The sequence below is a fragment of the Lissotriton vulgaris genome, chromosome 5, assembly GCF_964263255.1.
Source record: "Lissotriton vulgaris chromosome 5, aLisVul1.2, whole genome shotgun sequence".
Taxonomy (NCBI): Eukaryota; Metazoa; Chordata; class Amphibia; order Caudata; family Salamandridae; genus Lissotriton; species Lissotriton vulgaris.
Window position 1 is genome coordinate 975,644,903 of NC_141693.1, and position 23,949 is coordinate 975,668,851.

The following is a 23,949-nucleotide window of genomic DNA, read 5'->3' on the forward strand; positions in this document are numbered from 1 at the left end:
TGATATTGGTCACGACAAATGCAGTAAAGTGTAGGGGATTGAAGAGATGGATTCATGCTAGCCACACCATACGTGTGCCAACACCTGAGAATCCCGACGAAGGTGAAACAACAGCTGATTCAGTCAGAAGAAGAGCCTGAAAGAAATCCAGATCCTGAAGATTGACAAGAAAGTCGACATCTGGAAGATTCAAATGCGAATGAGGCATTGAATGAAGAAAATGAAGAAATTGTAATACAAGATTCTGAAGAAGAAAATGACAAAGATCTGCTAGATCAAGAAGCAGATTCGAAACTTTGGAAGAAGGAACGAAAGTTCTGAAACTGGTGAATTGGAAGTAATTGAGGAAGAAGAAGAAGAAATTCCAAGTACCAGCTATAAGGATGTTGTTCCTAACAAAGTGAAACTGCTGAGTAGAGAAGTACCTGAATCTGAAGAATAATCTGACACAATAAAACTGATTATTTATGAATCAGCTGATAACACAGAAAGTGAAACAGATGACAGTGGAGATGAATCAAAATTGAAAAGATCAAGGAAAAGAGCTTGGAGAGTGGAGTATAATTTAGCGGAACCAAAAAGGAAGTTAACAAGAAAAGGAGATAATTGGCCAAAAGAAAACGAAGGCCTAAAATTTAAATTAGTGAATAAAGCAAAGGAGCAGGTGAAGGAGAACACAAGTCAAAAAGAAGAAGATTTAAATAAGAAAAAACAAGCAGGAAAGAAAATAGAAGTGATCAACAGCAGGGCAAAGAGAATAATAAAGCCAAATCAAAAGTATAAATCACCTGAGTGGACCAATATTATAATTCCACCAGTAGTAGAAGTAAATAGTAGTCTAAAGACATTTAGATAATGAAAGTGATAATGATTGATTTTGTTCATTAGGTGACACAAGGTTGAAGAAATTGTGTTAGGTGACACAAGGTCGAAGAAATTGTGTTAGCTGGAAAACACATTGATGTATGACATAAGGTCGAAGAAAAGCTGTTGGTAAAAAACGTTATCTGTTAAAAAAAAAAAAGAGGGGAGTATATTTAGTCATTTTTCATTTTTCATTTTTTCTTTTTCTTTTTAGGCTTTTGTTTGAAAGTAAAGATGCGTTATACTAATAATAATTCGAGATGCTCAATTCTAAAAGATGTTGCAAATTGTCTTCAATATGTGTAATTATGATCATTTTAGTTTGGTTAATTTTAGCTGTCATTTTTCCTTTTGGAATAGATAAAGAGATGTATAAAGCTAACATGACTAGTAAAATTTTGGATAATCATGACAACATTGATAAGACTAATAAAATTATTGTATATAAGCCAGAGATTCATCAAGACAGATATGTGGGAGATTTATCTAGCAATACCTTTTCAAGACTTTTATCTGAATATGTTAAGGTGATGGACGCAAAAGACTGTTACATCTGTGTGAAATTACCTACTTCTGTGTCTGAAGGTGTTACATATAATATGCTTCCTCTTACTTATGGTATAACATATAGTGTAATAGCTAGTTTGTTTTATAAGACTGGACGTTTGGAATATAATTATTCTGATTTTTATGACATTTTTGCAAATTTAAAAGTTGTAGATAGTTTGTATAAAGTGAAACATGCTAAACAGATGAAGGAATTTTCCCTAACAACTAGTGAACTCACTTATGAGTATGCTTTTAGAAATAATTTAACATGTAAATTGAGAACAGAAGAGAAGTCGTTTTTAAATATGGTGGAAGAGAGAAGGGCAATTTACAAGCGAAAGGAGATGTTAAAACCAACTAAGTCAAAATTTTGGCAGATGGAAGATGAAAAGCTTAATGGTAGAAATGAAAATGTTGCACTTCATATAGATAAACCTGTTAGTGGAAAATTTTGTATAAGAAGAAATAATAGTTTGTTTGATAATTATTTTGTAGGTGCAAGTCAATGTGAAGACACTTACCGTATTATAGGGGTTTGGGGATTTAAAGGAGGCAAAGAACCAATTTTCCCTGGAATTTATTTTGTTTGTGGTAATAAAGCTTATTACAATCTCCCAGACCACTGGTATGGGACGTGTTATCTAGGTTTAGTTTTTCCAAAAATTTCTCATGTAGATAGAAATGCAAAAGGTTCATTTGAAATTAGCAATCACTTGAATAGATTTAGAAGGGAAAGCTTTACAGAAATAATGGGAGATATATTTGGTGCATTAATACCTATGGTAGGAATAACCCTGAATGCAAACAAAATTAGAAAAATGTCCACAATTGTTGATAGATTGTCAACAGACACTGCAGGTGGATTTCAATTAGTGAATACAGAGCTTCTTGCTATGAGAACTATGGTGATGCAGAATCGTCTTGCACTAGACATTTTGCTAGCAAAAGAGGGTGGAGTCTGTGGTATTTTGCATGTTCAACATTGCTGTACTTACATACCTGACAAAAGTCAGAATATAGAAATGTATATAAAAACATTACTGAGTTGCATAGTGAAGTAGAACCTTTAGAAGATGAGCGTTTTTCAGAACGTTTAAGAAAAAGATTTGCAGTAATTAAAAACTGGTTTCAAAAGATTGGTAGTTCAATTATAGGTAAAATAGTTTTTCATAGCTATAGTGATACTTTTGTAAAAAAATAGTTGCATGAAACACAAGAGAAGAAAACATGTAATAGAAAAGAAAAGAATTTGCAAACTGAGAAAAGAAAAAGGAAAAGAAATAGAATTAGAAGAGTTTCTTAGAACTCAATATGAGAAATGCAGAAAATCAGGTGAATCTAAAGTCTAGAAATACTAATATTAAAAAAGTCCAAAACATGTTCAAGGGTTGAAAATTTATACATTTTTGCTAATATTTGGTGATTTAGAAATCACCAGATGAGGGACTTGATGGAGCAAGGTGAAGAATGGAAAGGGGCGACAACTCGGTCCCCCCGAACGTATGGTTGGGTGCCCCGATCCCCCCGGGAAACCATTTTGGGCGGGAGGCGTGGCTCGGCTGGTATGCCCGAATTGGCGTAGCCGGGCGCGCCCTTTCCCGCCCATGAGGGGTTGTCCTAGACACCCGCACGGAAGACCACGCCCAGTAGGTGTCCCAGAGGAGGGTCCCCGCCCTCCCGCAGATGAATAAATAGAGCGGGAATCCGAAGAAGCGTCCTCTTGTTCCTGTGCTCTGAAGGCTGCACCAACTCGTTGCTCGTGAGCCCTCGACGGAACAAGCGGCAATTTTGAGAACTTGTAATCTTGTTGTTTCTCTTTCAGTTCCTTGGAGTACGGAAGATCCAGTCCCCGTGGATCAACCAGCGGAGAATACACGAGCTATGGCCGGCAAGAAAGCAGGAAAGAGCTCCGAGTTGGAGAAGGTACTGCGCACCTTGTCGAATCGAATGGCGATTATGGACCGAAAACTCGGTAAAGTAGACTCGATCGGTCGAGGTTTGGCCGATGTTAAAAAACAGTTAGCGGCCCAGAACAACGCAGGCCATCCTAAGAAGGTAATAGGCCCGGCCTTGCCGGGAGTCATCCCTGAGGGTAGGGGGAAGCGTGTTAAGAAGAGGGCGGTTTCTAGGGAGCTTCCGGTTCCTGAGGTATCCCCAATCGCCCCCATCACACCAGCGGGTAGCCCGGTACCAAACCCAGATATGGGTTTACCAATCCCGGTTGTAATCACGCCTGTTAACGATGAGGAGATGCCCCCCGAATTGGCCATCCAGTTAGCGGCAGTGTTGCCATGGCTCAAGAAGAAAGCGGGGGGGCCAGTGGCCGCGGGGGACCCGGCCGAGGAGGCTAGACTAATAATCGAGCAGTTACGGCAGTCGAGAGAGGCCGCAACGGCGAATGTTCCTCTTGTTCCCCCACAGGTGGCGACGGGAGGACCTGCGGTTAGCCGGGAAAAGGCGGCAGAAACGACGGCTGAACCTGGTAAGCACGCACTGCCAATGGCAGGGGAGGGTTCATTACCTTCAAGGCGCGAAAGGGTGGCACAGCACATCCCTGCGGCCACAAAAGAACTGATATGGGGGGAGAAATATGTGAATATGTTTTCTTTGTGGACTGACCATCGCGAGATGGAATATGCAAAATCCCAGAAAGATTTATGGCACCCCAGTGTATGGCGGGCCAGGATGGCGGAATTTAGGGTCGATGAGACGGTAGCGAATTGAGTAAAGGCCTTTTCGATATTTACGGCAGTCATGGGGGAACGAAAGCCGGAAATCATGACCTAGTTGACCTGTTATCAGAACAGGATTATGGATTTTTATACCATGTATGAGGGGGACGAGTGGAAAGGTTACGATATGAAATTCCGAAAAGCGAAAGAGTTTGATGCTACTCTGTCCTGGGATTTTCTCGACTCTGTGTCATGGCACAAGCAGCTCTTGCCTGGGGCGGCAGGTACGTCCTCGCCGGGCGGGAGCGGGTCGGGGTCAGCTCGCCAAAAGCCCGCGGTGCCCTTTAGAGCGGGCGCCGGTGGGGAATTTCAGCCCAAGACCGGCGGAAATGGCGGCAAGCGGGGGGTTTGTTGGGGCTTCAATAGAGGCAACTGTAGCAGGCCCCAGGGAACATGTAGGTTCAGGCATGCGTGTGCGGGCTGTGGGAACTCCTCACACCCGGAGAGTAGCTGTAGATCTAAGAACAGCGGAACAGGGGGAAAAGGAGGGCTTAAGCAAGAATGAGGTGGTACTTTGTCGATATCATGGCTCTGACTCCTTGGCTGAACAAATACCCTGATCATGAATCCGCCGGGGTGTTGAGGAATGGATTCCTATATGGCTTCAACATCCCGGCGGGGGATTTTCGGGGGGACTCCTTTTGTAAAAATCAGTTATCTGTCCAACACAACCCAAGCATAGCTGCAAAGAAAATTTCCAAAGAAGTCAGCTTGGGGCGGGTGGCGGGGCCTTTTCATCGCCCGCCGGTGGCGGATTTCGTGTGTTCCCCATTAGGAGTGGTCCCGAAGAAAGACCCTGGGGAGTTTAGACTCATTCACAACTTGTCTGGCCCAAGGGGTTCTTCGGTGAACGAAGCAACTGACCCAGATATTTGTTCAGTGCGGTACGCATCGTTCGATGATGCTGTGGCCATGTTAAATCACCTGGGCCCCGGAGCGCTGATGGTGAAATCAGACATCGAATCGGCGTTCCGGTTGCTCCCGGTACACCCGCAAAATCAGCGCTTGCTAGGTTTTGCATTCCAAGGGAGTTATTACATGGACAAATGCATGCCTATGGGTTGCTCCATTTCTTGTGCTTATTTTGAAATGTTCAGCTGTTTTTTAGAATGGGCATTCACCGAGGCCACAGGGCATGGGCATGTTATGCACTATCTGGATGACTTCTTGTTTTTAGGAGCAGCCGGCGATATGAAATGTGCGCAGGCGCTACGGGACTTCTGCATCCTCATGCGGGAATTCGGAGTCCCACTGGCACCAGGTAAGACGGTCGGACCATCTAATTCACTGGAGTTTCTGGGAATTGAGCTCGATTCTGTGGAAGGTTGTTTCCGTTTACCGAGGGAAAAGGTGACCAAGTTTAGGGCGTCCTTGACACAATGCCTGGGCAAGGAGAAAGTGACCCTGCACCAGTTACAGCAAACAGTGGGTCAGCTTAACTTTGCCTTGAGGGTGATACCAATGGCCCGCCCCTTCTCACGCTCTATTGCACAAGCTATGGTTGGCCTCAAGGAGGGACACCACCGTACGAGACTGTCGGTAGAGGTTTGCCTGGATATGCGCATTTGGTTGGCATTTCTGGCGGACTTCAACGGTCGAGTCGTGTGGAACAAGCCACCAGCATCTTCGGATGCACTATGTTTGTGGACTGACTCAGCTGGGAGCGTGGGATTTGGCGCCATTTTTGGTAACCGATGGTCGGTGCAAGTATGGCCGACGTGGTGGCACTCCAGCGGTCTGACAGGTAACATTGGGTTCTTGGAGCTATTCCCCATTTGGGTTGCTCTGATGACAAGGCCAGACGACTTCAGGGACGCTCGGTGGTGTTTTGGTCTGATAATATGACTGTAGTTGAGTGCATTAACCAGCAGGCAGCCCGTTGCAAGTGGATCTTGAGATTATTGAAAGAAATCGTATTACGTTGCATGAGATTGAATGTACAGTTCAGGGCAAAACATGTGCCAGGCATACTGAATTATGCAGCTGATGCACTCTCTCGTTCACACATGCAGGCTTTCAGGGGCTATTTACCCACAGCGGACCTAGTGACGGCACCGTTCCCCGAAGCACTATGGCTAATCGGTGCCCCGGATTACAAGACCTCGTGGCAGCCGGCTTAGCGCCCAGAACAAGGAAGGCATACGAAGGAGCGTTTCGTTCCTACTGCACATTTTTGGGCCCATCAGGGAAACAGAGCTGGGGTCAGGAGGACTCCTTCCTGGGGTTCCTGGTTGCGCTGCACAGAGGAGGCCGATCAGCGGCAACGGCCAATAGACATAGGGCAGCCATTTCGTTCATGGCACAGGTGCATGGCATAAGAGACCCGACGGATTCCTTTTTGGTTAGGAAGGCACTCCGCGGCTGGCAACGCCTCGAGGGTCGCAAGCAGGATACGAGGCGCCCGATTGGTTTAGATAGGTTGTCTCTACTTTTAGCAAAGCTAGATGAGACGTGCTCCTCCTGTTACGAAGCAGTTCTGTTCCGAGCAGCATTCGCCTTGGCATTCCATGGGGCTATGCGGGTGAGCGAACTGGCCGCAAGTAACAAAAAGGATGTAGAGGGAGGCCTGGGCAGGGATCACGTCCAAGTGAGGGGTGATTCGATGGTAATCTCGATAGCCAGGTCCAAGACTGACCAGGGAGTCATGGGTGATAGTGTTGTCGTGCAGCGTGCACAAGGGTCCCCCACTTGTCCGATAAAATGCGTAGAGGAATACTTGGCATTGAGGATGGCTACATGGGGGGGGGCTTGCTGAGGCACAAGGATGGCACCCCACTGACGAGATTTCAGTTTCAGAGGGTGTTAGCACTGTCAATCGCTGCCGCGGGCATGGACCCGTGCGATTTTGGGACCCACTCATTTAGGATAGGGGCTGCTACTGAGGCTACAGCCCGGGGTCAGAGTGCGGAGGAAGTAAAACAGCTGGGCCGTTGGTCCTCGAATTACTTCAAAAGGTATGTGCGATTGCACATGTTGTAAAGATCAATTGACATGCACTCACGCTACTTGTCTTTTGTTTGAATTACAGTTTCGCGAGCCTGTCACGCGGGGCGGAATTGGAAGTCGACCCAGCATCAGGAGGCCAGCGGTCGAGGATCACCGACCGGAGAGAGAGTGGTATGGGTCGTGGGCCACTCATATGTGAGGCGCGCCGGGGACGTATTCAAGGCAGGTGACACGACTCACGCATCTGGGGAATACAGGGACAGAGTGACCTTCCATGGGAAGGGCGGGCTCTGTTTTGACCAATTTCAAACGTTCTTTGAGGGTCTTTTAGGGCGGCAAAGGTCACTGCCATCTGTAGTCATAGTACACCTGGGAGGCAATGACTTGGTGAAGCTGGGAAGGCGAGTGTTATTAAAACACATCCTGTCGGCAGTTAGCTGGTTGGCTAAGAAACTCCCGGGGTGCACAATTGCCTGGTCCCACATGATCCCCAGGAAGAGTTGGCGGGGGGCATTTCAGTGTCAGCGTTGAACCACTCTGTGAAAAGGGTTAACAATAAAATAGGGAAATTGTTTTGCTCAGCGCAGTTGCATAGCATTCCTCACGGGTGTATTCGGGGTGATAACATGTATCTGAACGATGGAGTTCACCTGTCCAGGGAGGGAAATGATTTACTCATAGGAGACTTCGTAGCATGGCTAAGGGGTTTGAGGAAGCATGACCTTTAGGAGGATTGGGGGGGCCGGATAGTCGGTCAACTATCCGGCCTGTGGCGGTAAGGTCATAATCGGTGAGCAGTAATTTCAAGGTCCCTAGAGGGGGGGCCACCCAGAATGGATGGGAGTGCCCGGGGGGAGGTAGCCATTGGCCCCTTCCACGGGGAGGCGGAACCCACTAAGGATGGGTCGCCTAGGGGAGACAGCCATAGGCCCCTCCCAGGGGGGAGGCGACTAGATGCCCCTCCTACGAATTTCCCGGGGGCCGGATATCCGCGACGGCGGATAGAGAGTGTGGGATAGGGGGGAGTCCACGCTGTCCTTCCTACAGATACCTCACACAGGAACTCAGACGACCTTTAAGATGGCGTCGAGTGAAAAGGGGGCCCCCACGACAAGGGAAGTTACAGGTGGCAATGAGGGTAAAGTCCTCTGCGCATGCGCCCACTCACACCGTGAGGGCAGGATTTTGGTAGTAGGGATCTGACGCCGTTGGCCCTTATTGCTAGGATGTACAATTTTAATTTAGAATGTATGCATTTCAGGATGCTAGACTCGGCTAGGAAACCTTTGTATTAGAGATCTGTTAAGGTTAGCCAAAGAACATGTCTTCATCGAAATGTAATAAATGTAAAATTGGACATAATTCATGAAACTTTTATTTAATGTTTTAAATTTTGTTTCATATTTTAATAAATACGGCCGGGGGGGTAACTCCCCCCCGCCTTCCAAAAGTTCAAACCTGTGTCTGTCTACTCCCATTTGGAATTGGTGTTGGGAGGGGGTGGCGGGCATCCCGGCCATATGGAAAGGGGCGACCACTCGGTCCCCCCCGAACGTATGGTTGGGTGCCCCGATCCCCCCGGGAAACCATTTTGGGCGGGAGGCGTGGCTCGGCTGGTATGCCCGAAGTGGCGTAGCCGGGGCGCGCCCTTTCCCGCCCAGGAGAGGTTGTCCTAGACACCCGCACGGAAGACCACACCCAGTAGGCGTCCCGGAGGAGGGTCCCCGCCCTCCCGCAGATGAATAAATAGAGCGGGAATCCGAAGAAGCGTCCTCTTGTTCCTGTGCTCTGAAGGCAGCACCAACTCATTGCTCGTGAGCCCTCGACGGAACAAGCGGCAATTTTGACCCACCCACCAGCCCCTTATGGCAATGTTTGTTTAAATAAAGTTTGATTGAATAGAAATGTATAGGCCTTTTTTCCTTTGTAGAGAAGTAAGGGAATGTGTCATATTATGATGTGGCTTTCGCTTTTAGGATAATGTTGCCCTTTGCAGGAAAATGAAGTTGATGACTCATCATGGCTATGTCAGGACTTTTTTCATCTCTTAGTAGGTAAAACAACTGTCGTATTTATTTTTTGGTCGGGCGGTAAGGTCATGATCAGTGAGCAGTAATTTCAAGGTCCCTAGAGGGGGGCGCCACCCAGAATGGATGGGAGCGCCCGGGGGGAGGCAGCCATTGGCCCCTTCCACGGGGAGGCGGCACCCACTAAGGATGGGTAGCCTAGGGGGAGACGGCCATAGGCCCCTCCCAGGGGGGAGGCGGCTAGATGCCCCTCCTACGAATTTCCCTGGGGCCGGATATCCGCGACGGCGGATAGAGAGTGTGGGATGGGGGGGAGTCCACGCTGTCCTTCCTACAGATACCTCACACGGGAACTCGGACGACCTTTAAGATGGCTTCGAGTGAGAAGTGGGCCCCCACGACAAGGGAAGTTACAGGTGGCAATGAGGGTAAAGTCCTCTGCGCATGCGCCCACTCACACCGTGAGGGAGGGATTTTGGTAGTAGGGATCTGACACCGGTTAAGACCTTGCCGTTGGCCCTTAATGCTAGGATGTACAATTTTAATTTAGAATGCATGCATTTCAGGATGCTAGACTCGGCTAGGAAACCTTTGTATTAGAGATCTGTTAAGGTTAGCCAAAGAACATGTCTTCATCGAAATGTAATAAATGTAAAATTGTACATAATTCATGAAACTTTTATTTAATGTTTTAAATTTTGTTTCATATTTTAATAAATACGGCCGGGGGGGTAACTCCCCCCCGCCTTCCAAAAAGTTCAAACCTGTGTCTGTCTACTTCCATTGGGAATTGGTGTTGGGAGGGGGTGGCGGGCATCCCGGCCATACAAGATTTTGTTCAAACTTGTGAAGTTAATCTCTCATAACAAAGTAATCAGATTAATAAGCTTGTGGTGAAATTACTATTCAACTTAGTTTAAGAATACATTCATCATTACACGCGGGACAAACTAATGTGCTTTATGTTGCAAACGCAAAGAAAATAATAAACTAACTTTGTCTATTGTCTTTGTCAGTATTAAATGTGGTAGTTTAGTTAATGGCATGTGCTTATTTTATGTGCTTATGTTATGTCTTTTCTGTGATGAAAAGCTCATGGAGTTCGTGCGGTTCGAAAAGGAAAAGTAATTATAATGCTGCTTGTATGTGCTTTTGCTAGTTAACATAATTAACAGGATTAATTAGTAAAGGGGGAGGGTAACAGAAAGGGTCTAAATTCTTTAATTAATTGTTGTCTTGTGTTTGTTTAATAATAGTTTCCAAAGTGAGGCCTAAAGATGGTTCAGAAAATATGGCTGACAGAGCTGCAGACGCAAAAGCTTGTCCGGAGTGAACTCTTTACATATGCGCAGCTGTGAAGATTTTTGCTGCATTGTCATCGTGAATTGAAAAACTGTTCTTTGGTCACGCTGAACGTGCTCATGGAGAGAAAGCTCAAGGATAGGATCTTAATGTGTCTGCCAAGGTTAGGAAGTAAATGTTCGAAACTCGAGGAAAAAGTAACTTTCTTGAGGAAGCTGAAAGACATGGAAATGAAAGACAATAGGGTTTATATGAAGCCTGGACTTGGTCAAGAGTCGGAGATGACCTAATAACTTTATCATGGACAGACACAGGACAGCCAATGAAAAGTTTGGATTTGTTTAAAAGAATGTAAAATGTAGAAAGTTTAGCTAGAGAGAAAGGTATAAAGTCTGACACCATGAGCAGGGAAAAACTCTTACTTTCCGATTCCTGAATGACGTGACATGCTGATGGACTTTTGGTGCATGTAAGGACAGCAGACTTTAAATGATTCTTTCCTTTTAGGTAAAGAGAGAAATGGTCAGGGAAATAGACTTAGGAATGGAAACTGTTATTCTGCTAATATTTCATGATTCTAAACCTGCTTTAAAAGTGTCAGTTTTAAATTCATTTCCTTATTAAAATGCTGCTTTCTTATTTGCTTATAAAATAAAGATTCTAAAATGTGAATGCTTTTTCTTTATGAATAATAAAGTTAATACATTAGATTTGAAAAGATAAGCTGGTCTTGTTTATTCATGGTCTAGTTTCCATCAGTTGATTCAATCGTCTTAAGTGGTTTGATTAATGAATAATAAAGTTCTGAATCCATGGTAAAGAAAGATAAACTGCAGTTGTATATAATAATGTAAATATTATGAGGAAAGTTTTCATTAACCTTTTCCATGCTCATGACGAGCTGAGCTCATCATGAGGCAAGGTGCTCCGGTGCTCATGACGAGCTCAGCTCGTCATGAGCCGTGGAACGCTCAGGTGCGGGGAGAATTCCCCTGCTGTGCTGAGCGTTCCACGGGAGCCAATGCACCTGTGACAAGCTCAGCTCATCATGAGCACAGGATCACTGTAGCTCATGACGAGCTGAGCTCGTCATGAGCATGGGGGCGCTGTGCGCACCCCCCTTCCCCCCCACACAGCGGGGTAATTACCCCCGCAGCGAAGGGGTTAATCAGACCACCTGATTCAGTTGCTCAGAAATTGTCTCATTGGTGTTATGGGCCTGTATATGTGTTTCATGACTAATGGTGAGTATTGAGGTGATAGGCAGCGTTTGTGAGACAGTTTTTTAATCAGAGCACTGGATCAGTATGAATATATGTCTTAGCTAGAAACCATGCTATTGCAGTATTATCTAATCTTACTGCTAACGCTGTACATATTATACTTCGCATTCTGTGTTACAATTGTAGCATTTCATATCTTTTGCATGAGAAATAAGACTGTTCAATAAACCCTTTTTATTGAAAGGCCCGTCTCCCTATTTCTGTGCAAACTCTGTAGAAAGGAAGCATGCAAGATTGACTGAGTGAAATAGTAATCTATTGTTTCCACGATTCTGAGAGTGTTCCGATTCTAAGGGAAACAAAGTTGTCATGTTTATGCGGTTCTCAGAAACTAATCCCTTCTTGTTCATTCGAGTAATTTCTTGAGACCTCTGAGTTACCTGACAAAAACAAGTAATTAAGTTTGATGTACTCGATGGAAACATACTGACCTCAGTCCTATGTCAAAACTATAGTGTATAGTGCGCAGGGCCTATCAGGGATATAAGAACTACATAACACTTTTGCACTAACACCACCTACACCATCCCACACCTCATTTATTCCTAAACCACACGAAGATATGATCAAACCACATGATCTATCATCCACTACCTCAAGACTCAGTTCACTAGTGCAGCTAAACCAAACTTCCACACCCGCATCCTCATAGCCCTCGACCACATCACAATAGATCCAACCATAGCACCTTCCCTAGTCTACGATGACCACTACTCTATCCCATTATCTGCAACTGTTCCAACCGCCTCTCATCTGATCTCATAATCAGCCATCTTGAACACAAAATAAACATCATACTGGATGAAATTGTCTCACTTCGTAAAGAAACAAAGATTAGCTTTACTCACTTCCTAACCTCACTACGATGGCAAAAACTAATCCTACCACAAACATGCACCTTGACTCCGTATGTTCTACCCCCTGGCCAAATATCCACTTTACTCATTACCACCTCAAATCTAGATGTATCACCAGTGGAATGTCTCACCTAGAAGCGGAAATGCTGAGAAACACCTATGACAATGCTTCCACCCAAACTTGCTACCAGAAGATTCCAGTCATCCATGGTTCTAATAGGATCCCTTCCTCCAGTCGCCCTCCTAGTCCACCTTTGCAACTGACTACCATCTAGATTAACCAATATGAGACTAAAACGTCTCCAATGTTAAATTGCATGCTATTTAACTGACAGTCAGCAGTCAAGCATTTTACCGAAATACCAGAAACCATCCTTCAACATAATGTTGGCATTTGATTTCTCACCAAAACCTTGGTAAATTAATACTCAATTTGATCTGCTCATCCTACTGGGCTTCCTAATCATTTGCTACAACTGTAAGGATAGTATTGACTGTAAACGAGCTATCATTCAGAAAAGGGAAATATGCGAGAAACCCTTCCATATTGCCAAATACCCCACCTTGAATATCTAGGAGCTGACTTCCCCACCCAAGACTCCATCTCTATTAAATTCCACATCAGCCACCACCCTCTGGGTGAAAAAACATAATTCTTCGGGGAGTTAATAGCCCAAAACTCGCTAAATGACACCACAGACATTATCCTAGGAAACCTAAACCTCACTTGGATGAAAATGAAGATACACCAGTTCAAGCCTTATCCACCTTCCTTGAAACAAAAGATCTCACTCAACACTGCAGAAAAAAAGCTCACACCAAAGGCTTTACCCTCCACGCAATCATAACCAACCTCATTACCATATCCCTACCCACCAATTTAACCGACCACCACCTAATCCTATTTGATCTCAATGTCAACCAACCAAAGCCCAACATTCACACTAGATGTCCCAAGCACTAGGCATATTATACACACCAAATCCCTCAATTAGTGTTTGAATCCTTAATCAGTTCCCAAATTTTACCTCCCCCTGACCTTACTTCCATTGATGACCTCACCTCAAAGTATAACACTGAAATGGCAGAACTTCTTGATACTGTCACCCCTTAAAAAGAAAAAATCAAGAAGTGTGCACTCCAGATTCTGGTTCAATAAAGAGCTTAATATAGAGAGACAACAACTTAGGCTGGCCGAAAGAACGTGGAGAAGACAACCCTCATTGACCTATCTCTCTGTCCTCTGAGCCGAATGCCTAATAGACAAAAAATATATCTACAGAGAGAAATCTTCTTTCTTCCGAGCCCAACTTGAGACTTGAGGCCTAAAGACCATTTCAGCATCATAAAAAAAAACCTTCTCTTTTCCGCAACTTCCAACTATTGACTCTAATCATATGTAATTGAAAAACAAAGCATCCTGGACCAAACTTTAAATTATCTTTGAAGAAGTCACCAACATACCTGCATGAATGAAGCCGACAATGCATCTCCCCAACCCTCTTTCCTCTTCTATCGTCAAAAATCTCAGACAGGTCATCTGCCCACCATGGACTAAAATTATTAACTGCTCCTTATATAGGAGCTCTGTGACATCCTCTCTTGAACTTGGCCAAGTCATCCCCCTCATCTAAAAGCCATATGCCGATCCAAATGACATGAATAACTACAGACCTATAACTAACCTCCTTTTACTTGCCAAAACCATTCAGAAATGTGTGCTCATACAACTTAACAACCACATAAACAATTCAACCTGCACGACACCTTCCAATCTAGTTTCAGGAAAGGCTCTAGTATGGAGACTACAATCCTGAACATCACGGATGACCTACATAGATCTCCAGATGAAATTTCAGGCCTGCCTCTTAATTCTTCTGGACCTTTTAGTGGCCTTTGATACAATCAACCATAAAATACTCCTCTCACAACGTACAGGCATCAATGAGTGATTGGCCTCATACCCGAATCAATGATGGCACCTAATCAAACTAAACAATTCCACCTCACTGGCAGTATCAGTAACATAAGGTGTTCCCCAAGGATCAATCCTGGTCCCTGACTTGTTCAACCTTTATCTAGAACCCCTTGCGGTGATCTTGAAGCAAACCAGAATTGCATACTACCTCTATGGTGATGACACCAAACTCTACATTAAAATCTTGTCATCCAATGACAACCAGCACTGAAACAACACTATCTCCTTGGTAACATTCTGGCTGACCAACAACCATGTAAAGCTTAACAGCAACAAAACTGAACTCCTCCTCACCGAACCAAAAGAAAAGCCCTCTCCTGTCCATACCTGGCTTGACAACCTAACTTCTCTAAATTGCAAACTATCTATCTCCAACTCTGTTAAGTCACTAGGATTACACTTGACAAAAACCTGAACATGAAAGACCATATAAATGCCTCAACAAAAAGTGCCTTCTACATGTTGAAAAAGTGCCTTCTACATGAAGCAAATCAAATCCTTCATCCCTCTTGAGGACCACTGTAGTGCAATACCTAGTCCTCTACAAACTGGACTACGTAAGCGCAACTATCACTGGTACCCCAAAAATCCACTTCATCCCTATGAAATCTACGCTCAACGCATACACCTCTATGAGGAGAGATGCCATGATCACAACACTCCCACACTTAAAACACTCAACTGGCTACAGATCGAAGCAAGATGTATATTCAAAACGGCCTGCATAACTCACAAAGCTCTCTACACCAAAAAACCTATTTCCCTCAAGCATAAACTAACAAAAGGTGGTCGAAGGAGGCCCTCGCAAAGCTCAAGTGCTCTACTGCTAATCCTGCCCAAATTAAAAAAAAGACAAATCACTCACCTGGCTCATTCTCTCGGAATGCACCCACAAATTGGAATGTTCTGCCACAGATTTGACATAACAATCAAACATTCCTACACTTAAGAAAACACCTCAAACTACTTCTCCTTAACAAATACCTGAACCCTACTTCCTAAAATAATCAAAGCTCCTTTGTACCCTTTCCCCTTACTCCTTAAAGAGCCTTCAACATCTCTACCTCTAGAAAATGTATGCAATTACTCCACCTACATCTGTAGCAACCTACCTTTGTTACCTATGATCTATTTCGGCCATCCAGTACATTATCTATTGTTCTGTTGTATATTATTATCCAGTAATCTTCACCTATGTATTCCTGGTAAACTTTGCTAAGTAAACTCTGTAACATTCTCTGGTCAAGTTCACACTACAAAAAACACGAAAAATAAAATCTCAATTAAATAATACGTTTTCCCAGCATCAATAGAAGCTATTTTACAATGCTTGACTGCAAAATAAAATTTCCTCGATGGAAGTGAACCATGCTTCCGCTTTTGAGTACAAATGTGATTTGTAAGCAACAGGACCTGTCTGCCCATCGATGTAAACAATGTAAGTCTAGCCTTCCCTAGTCTGTAAATATCGTGTCTCTAACATGTCTGCTTGGAGTCCATGCAAGGCAGCTGTGTGTTTTTCAGTCCATTGTTTTTCAGAAAATGTTGTTGAGATGAAGAACTACAGGGGCTTATCTCACTCACTATAATTTGACCTGTACATCTATCGTCACTTCTGCTGCACCATCTAGGAGTGCTGTTACTCAAATCCTATTGCGCAGAAGTGTCCGTAGTTTGCATGGCATGTTTTTTAGCTAGTCAAGCTACTTTTATATTTTTGAAGTGCGGCTTGGGGTCAGAACCTTTCTCTTTCTTTATAATGATAACCTTGTTTTCAAATCCTGATTCACTTTTCTGCTTGCTCTAATATTTTCTGTAGTACTCTGACTGTCCATTCATATGTGTCAATTTACATTTAGACTCCTGAAAATAGCCAGTCAAATTGCAACCGCCCTTACTGAACTCCTGATTTGACAATAATCTAGTCTATTTTTTCTGTTTTACCATTTGATTCTTTTTTGTATCAGCTGTAGTTTTTCCCTTAACTGAGCCATTATTTTCACCTTTTGTTTTGGGATTATTTCATGTAATTCCCATTCACACTCTTGAATGGGAACTATTATGAGTCTCTGATGTATGGCCAAAGCTGCTGCTTCTCTACACATGTTACTCCATATGTAGGTGGGGTAATACCTGTCGTGAACGGCAAAATTCGGTAAATTTCACCGTTACTGACCGGTATTTAGGGATTTGAGATGAAGGAGGCTGCAAATAAGGAATCGGTAATTTACCGATTCATTATTTTAAGGAATCTGTAAAATACCGATCCCTTATTTTAAGGAATTGGTAAATTACCGATTCCTTAAAGCCTATGTAGGTAGCACTCAAGTGAGTGCATTTTAGACTTAAGGGTTTGTTATTTACCACCAACTATAAGTTGGTGGCAAATACCGAATACCTTTGAAAAAGCAATTTTTTGCTTTTTTCTCAGTGCCATGTGCCAGACATACATTCCCTTAGGGCATGTATGTGCGCCACATGTGCACACATTCACGATTCAGGGGTGCAACAGGGTGTTAATGTGACACCCTGCCAACCTTGAATATGTTCCCCCTATTACCGATTTGGTATTTACCGAATCGGTAATAGTGAATGGCTTCCCATTCATTCCTAGGGGCCTCCAGGCCCATAGGAATGAATGGGAATTACGGAATCGGTAAATACCGATTAGGTAATACCGAATGTTACTGAATCAGTAAAATTTACCAAATTTTTACCTACATACTATTTACCGATTATGAAATACCGATTCGGTAAATTTCGGTATTTTAGAATCTGTAAATAGAGATTACCTACATATGACCCATAGTTTAAACATATATAAGTATACTTCCTCAGGTGTTGCAATCCTCTACAGGTGGAACCATCCCAAGTGGACATAACACATCCAGAATTCTATGCTTGTCTTGGGGGTGTCCTATGAGGATAAACTGCTTCCAAATAGCTGTTGTTGCAGGCAATCCAGAGGTGATTTCATTGCATTTACCTGGCACCTTGCCCATGATAGCATTTGTGAACTGACTGCATGTGCGGCAATCTGCCCCTGTGGAGCAGGGCCTCTGGGAAGTGGTCTTCCTGTCAAATTCTGTGGTATGTACTGTCTTACTCATCTGTATAGAAATACTATCTGATTTAGTAGTCTTACAACCTTTGCATTTTGATGTGCCTGTAGTAATTGACCACAAAACTAATTTTGGTGTTCCTGGTAGGTCAAAGGAATTTCTAAGCATTTATATGCCCCATATTGTGCAGGCAAGGCTGCCAGTGTATATGTGTGCAACTGCCCTCATGAAACATCTATACGAACGACAATACACATGTAGCAGGTGACCTGACCATCAATGCTATTGTACCTTTATTTTAAGGAATGCCTCTTTCTTTGAGATGTTGTGTAACTGTTGCCCTGTAATTTTTTCCTATCCAAAAAAGTACCACTTTTGGTGAACAGATTCAATAGCCATGAAACTCAATTGGCAGAAACCTCAGAATGGGGAAAACCACTTTTAATAGTCAAGCTTGACAAACCTGCAGAAACCTGTGGTCTCCTATTTAATCTGAACAATGCGACTAATATCTTAACTGACATGGCCATGTATTTGTAATAATTGTGTTTTGAGTGCATCATCAAAAACGACTCAAAAGTTCAGCAAAAATCTTAGGCCTGCATTGGGCACTAAATTATTCAAAATCTTGGCGGTCACTAGAGCCACAGGCATCAGGTTTCTAACCCTATGATAAGGACTGAGTTCAGTACATCTATATTATATTAGAACGCCATCTGATCCAGCCGAGCCAAAGAACTACCGGCCCATCTCTCTTCTCCCCTATACAGCAAAGGTCCTTCAGAAAGCGATCAACCAGCAATTCACCCAACACACAGAATACCACTTACCTCCTGGACCCCTACAAGTCCAGATTCTGGGCTAACCACAGCACTGAGGCAGCCCTGAACACAGCCACCGACAACATCGGAGCCCTCCTGGACTGACGAGAAACTGCAGCCCTCATCCTCCTGCACCTGTCACTTGCTTTCAACACTGTATGCCACAACATACTAATCAACAGACTCCACCACATTGGGATCCAAGGAATTGCCCTTAAATGGATCGCCTCATAGCTTCCAACATTCACCTTGGAGCCCAAGAATACAATCTGTAGAGTCCCCAAGGAGCGTCTCTCAGCCCACCTTCTTCAACACCAACATGACCCCCTGGCTGACACAGTCAGATCGCACAGACTTAACATCATGTCCTATGCTGACGACACCCAGCTCATCCTCTCACTGTCTGAAGACCCAATCAAGACCCCTCCACTCCACCACCAAAGCCAACTTCTACAGATGCATGATGAATGTCACGGGCTGGATGAAGGACAACTGTCTCAAACTCGGCACGGACAAGACATAAGTCCTCATCCTTGGGAGCAACATCTTGCCATGAAAGAACACCTAGTGGCTCGTGGAACTCGGCCCGTTACTGCCCCAACAGACCATGCCCGCAACTTCAGCATCACTCAGGATAGCAAGCTATCTAGGAAGAAACAAGTCAATGCACTCTTATCTGCCTGCATACAGTCCCTTTGTATGCTCTGCAAGATCTTCAGGTGGCTCCCAGTCAACACCAGAAGGACCTTCACGCAGGTCCTTATCACCAGCGGACTGGACTATGAAAACACAATCTATGTAGGAATCACTGCACACCTCCTGAATGTCCTCCAGACAATACAAACAACAGCGGCAAGACTCAGCCTAAACCTCCCCAGAAGGTCCTACATCACACCCACCTCAAGCTTGGGTCAAATTAGAATCTCGAAGCGGGATTACCACGGACAGCGTACTCGCTGAGAGGTACTCGTGTTTGGAGTGCCGATGAATACGGAACACTAGCCCTAATTTAGACGTTTTTGCACAGGACTTTGTCTACACTAAAGGAACCATTTTTACAATAAAGACATCATGAATGTTAGTTACAGTTTATTAGCATACAGCCGGGACAGAATTACAACCGGTGGAGAGGGGGCCATCACTTTTTACAGTTACCATAAAGCCCTGAAGAAGTCACGGAGCACACCCCAGGCGAAACACTTGTTGGCTGGGCAATTTTTGGATTGAAGGAGACAAGAAAATCACAACTACACTGATTGATCTCATTTGTGTGATGTATGTGTTTATTGAATTTGTTAAGAAGCTTGACAAACGTCTTACTATGAATTGAAATTAATACAAGCGTGTGCATAGGCTTGCTTTAATTCAGGAACAAACTCAAGACCCGGATGTTCAAATGAACAAACCACAATGCAGCAGCCAACATCTCCAGTGCCTCAAGACTCTCGCAGGTGATTTGACGTGCTTCATAAATACTTGATTGATTGATTGATGGGTTGATCTTGACCACTGCACTATCCCAATCCCGCTAAGCAATTCTGTTCAGACAGTGTTTTACGGTGGTTATTAGTACTGTTAGATGACTTCAGGGATACAGTGCAGTGCGTAAATTGAGCACCTGGTTTCTGGTGCTCAGCATCAGCACCTTATTGTCAACACCGGGCTTATAACAATCTTCTACATGGTGGCGCTATCTTTCAAATTTAAAGATGAGCACAAGAACAGTTGTTTAGTAATTCAATAAACATTAACAATGACTCTTGACTGCGACCCAAGCCATTCTTATAACTTTTGGAGCCTGCAATAGACTGAATTGTCACACATGTAGGAGTACCATTAGTAATTGTGTTGGTCTGCCATAGGCAGCACTGGCAGGTGCACTGGGCCTCCTGACGAAGGCTCTGGCACTTTTTTTTTTTACAAATTAAGCACTGAACAGTTGCAACCCAAATAATTTTTTTTCTTTCTTGAATAACAAACTCAAAGGAAGCACTAAGAAGCAGGGACATGAAGTTTAAAATGTTTAGTTTAAAATACTCTTTTTAAAAAAAAAAATATTGAATAGACCAATGGGTAACCAAAGGTACAAAACATGTTACACTTTAGATTTCAATATCAATACATTTCCAATAAATTTCTTAAATAACAGACAAGAGATAAAAAGATAAAAAGATAAAAGGGAGGTTCATCGAAATAGAAGAAACAGCCAATGACATCATTAAGAATTTTCAGGACATTGTGTACAAAATATGCAATTTATAAAGTGCATCTGCAAAAACGTGCAAAACTGCAATAAAGTGCTGCTGCAAAAAGTGCAAAGAGTATAAAAAAGTACAGTCTTAAAAAGTACATAGTGCAAGCTAATGTACGAAAAAAGTGCTAATGAAGTGCAAATGTCCTAGAAAAAAAATAAACAAAGCTATCACATTCATAGATGAAAAGGCTAGTATTAACAATCATCAAATCTCGATTTTCATCACAAATCATCCTCCCTTCATTTCTTCTAGATTCCCAAAATGTTTCTAGTTCCTCTCAAATCTCCCAATGGCTCCCACTCTGCCAGCATAAGCTTTTTCAAAAAAACATGTTTTCCTCATTTTAATAAACCATTTTATATGAGATGGAATTTTGCTGGACTTCCAGTTTTGAAGTATTAAAGAACGAGCAACTGCACAAGATATAAATATAAATACTTCTTCTGCTTTATTAAGCCCGCTCCTATCTTTGCATATACCAAACAGGGCTACTTCTGCTGCTGGTAGAAAAGATTTCCCAATAGCCTGTTCGATATCGGCAAATATTCCCTAGCAGAAAGTTTCGAACTGCGGGCAAATGAAGAAAATATGATGCCATCCTCCCTGGCTACTAGCCATACATCTGAAGCATTTATTCTCAACTTCATGATACATCTTTTCCAAAGCCTCCGTGTATAATATGCTAACCATCGAGATAGAAAGGACATCCTTTTATAGTTGGCAGCACGTAAAGATTTATTTCCCAGCTGACATAGGACCTCCCAATCTTTTGTGGAAAAATTGCATTGTGTAGGGAGACTTATTTTCTCAAGATGTATATCTACTAATACATTTTGACTTGAGCGATGAAGCATCTTGTACCAATATCCGATACCTTTGTTCTTTCCTCCATACAGGGCTGGCAGTATAGCATTAGGAGCATTAAGCAGACCACTTATCTCATTTCTGATAAAGTAGAAGATCTGCATATATTCAAAAAAGATCAGACGCAAGGGACCATTAGTTCTAGCAACTACCTCCTGCCAACTAATTACCCTGTTTTGGACTACAAGATGTCTCAACTCACGAAACCCGCAAAGTTCCTAGTTTTTTATATGATTTAACCTTAGTGGGAGGTCTATTTGAGTATATTCAATTAAACTTAAAAAATGAGAGCCATCAGTACCATGTTTTTTGAAAAGGAGCGACAGTCTTGAGGCATATTCTCTTAGCGTTTTATATCTTGACCTCTTTGGGAGCTTTGCAATTTTTAAAAAAACTGGAATTTGGGAACCTGCCTCTTGTAACATCCTTATAAGAAAAAAATTATCTCTTGTCTGATTACTCCTTAATAATCCTGCCAATATATCAAAAAATGCAGCTTAGTAATAGGTCCCTAAATGGGGTAGGGCTAAACCTCCTGGATCAACTGAGAGTTGTAACACTGGAAGTTTAACTCTTGAAGCTTTTCTGCCCCATATAAAACCTCTCAGCATTGTTGCGAGCTCTTTAAAGAAACCTAAATTAATTTAATGGGAACGTTACTAAACAGAAACATGAGCAAGGGCAGCACCGACATTTTAATCAATGATACCCTGCCTATGACTGATAATGGGAGAAGGAGCCATTGATCTAAAAGATTCAGAATTTTGTTCTTCATCCTAATATAATTCATAGAAAAAAGCATATCATATTCGGTGGTCACGAAAATGCCCAGGTATCTAATTGGGTCGCTCCTTGCAGCTTGGGCCTGCAGATCAACAGGGAGAAAATGAAGATCAGTGTTTAAAGCAAGGACCTCAGTTTTTTTGGGATTTACTTTATATCCCCCTATCTTTTCATAGTTATTGAACTCTCTCATTAAGTTTTCAATATTTTGTTTTTTTTGGGTTTTAAATATAATATAATATCATCGGCAAACAACTTTAATTTAGACATACCGATGATAGGGGGCTGAATAGCCACGTTGTCCCTAATCTTTACTACTAGAGGCTCGATAAAAAAAGTAAAGAGCAACAGGGACAACGGGCAGCCCTGCCTTGTACCCCGATTTACCTTGATCTTACCAGCCTGTTTTGTATTGATTATTACTTGAGCCGATGCTCCCTCATAGATGTTATGAAGCATCTTAATAATTGAGGCCGGGAAACCGAATTGACCAAGAGAGTAGAACAGTGCTGCCCAATTCACAAAGTCAAATGCTTTTTCTGCGTCCATCATTAATATACAGGCTGGAGTCAAATTTATTTTAAAATAGTCCAATGCCTGGATTAAGAACTTGGTGTTTGCTGCCATATAACGTCCTGCGATAAACCCAGACTGATCTCGGTATATAACCTCCTGGGTTGCGAGGACAAATCTTTCAGCCCATATTTTCATGAGGATTTTATAATCCGAATTTAAAAGGCTAATTGGCCTATATGAATTAACATCATTTTGATTTTTATCTTTTTTAATAAAACATATAATTGTAGATTCCTTAAACTCAACAGGGACGTTCCCGCCTAACCTAACATAATTTTATAACTTTTTCAAAAGAGTTACTAATTCTTTAAAAAAAACTTATAAAACTCAATTGGGAATCCGTCCTGGCCGGAAGCCTTTCCCCCTGAAGTTGCCTTTATACAATCTTGTATTTCCGGGGTGTTTATTTCAAGACTGATTTGGTTGACCCGATTTTCGGAGATTTTGGGGATTTCTATATTTGCGAAGTAGTCCTGGATCATCGCTTCCTCTACCTTGTATTCCGTAGAGTAGATTTTTTCAAAATGATTCAGGAAAATCATAGAGATCTTGTCTCTATCCTCCTCCTCCAGCCCACTCTGAGGATCATGGATTTTCGATATCAGTGATGACTCCTGCCTTTTTCTTGTAGAGTTAGCTAACAATTTTCCCACCAACTGGCTTTCTTCGTAGACCTTTTGTTGGAAGGCTTTTGAGCTATTAATCTCTTCTGCAATAAAAAAATCACGTAGAAGAGTTTTAGCCCGCTCTAATTGGCTCGAGTGTTGTTGGAGCTGCATAGTATATTCCCTCTCTACGTCTGACTGAAGCTTGGATATTTTTAGCTTTCTTTCGTTTGCCTTAGCGCTAGTGTACGCGATGATCTGGGCGCGTGCTGTTGCTTTAAATCTACCCCAAACAGAAAAGTGTTCAGCTGTGTTGTCATTTATTTCAAAGAATTGCGTAATCCATTCTCTGAATTCTGAAACCCATTCCTGGTTTTGTAGCAGGGTGCGATCCAGCTGCCACCTGGGACGCTCCCCATCCACTCCTTTAAGTACTAGCTCTAAT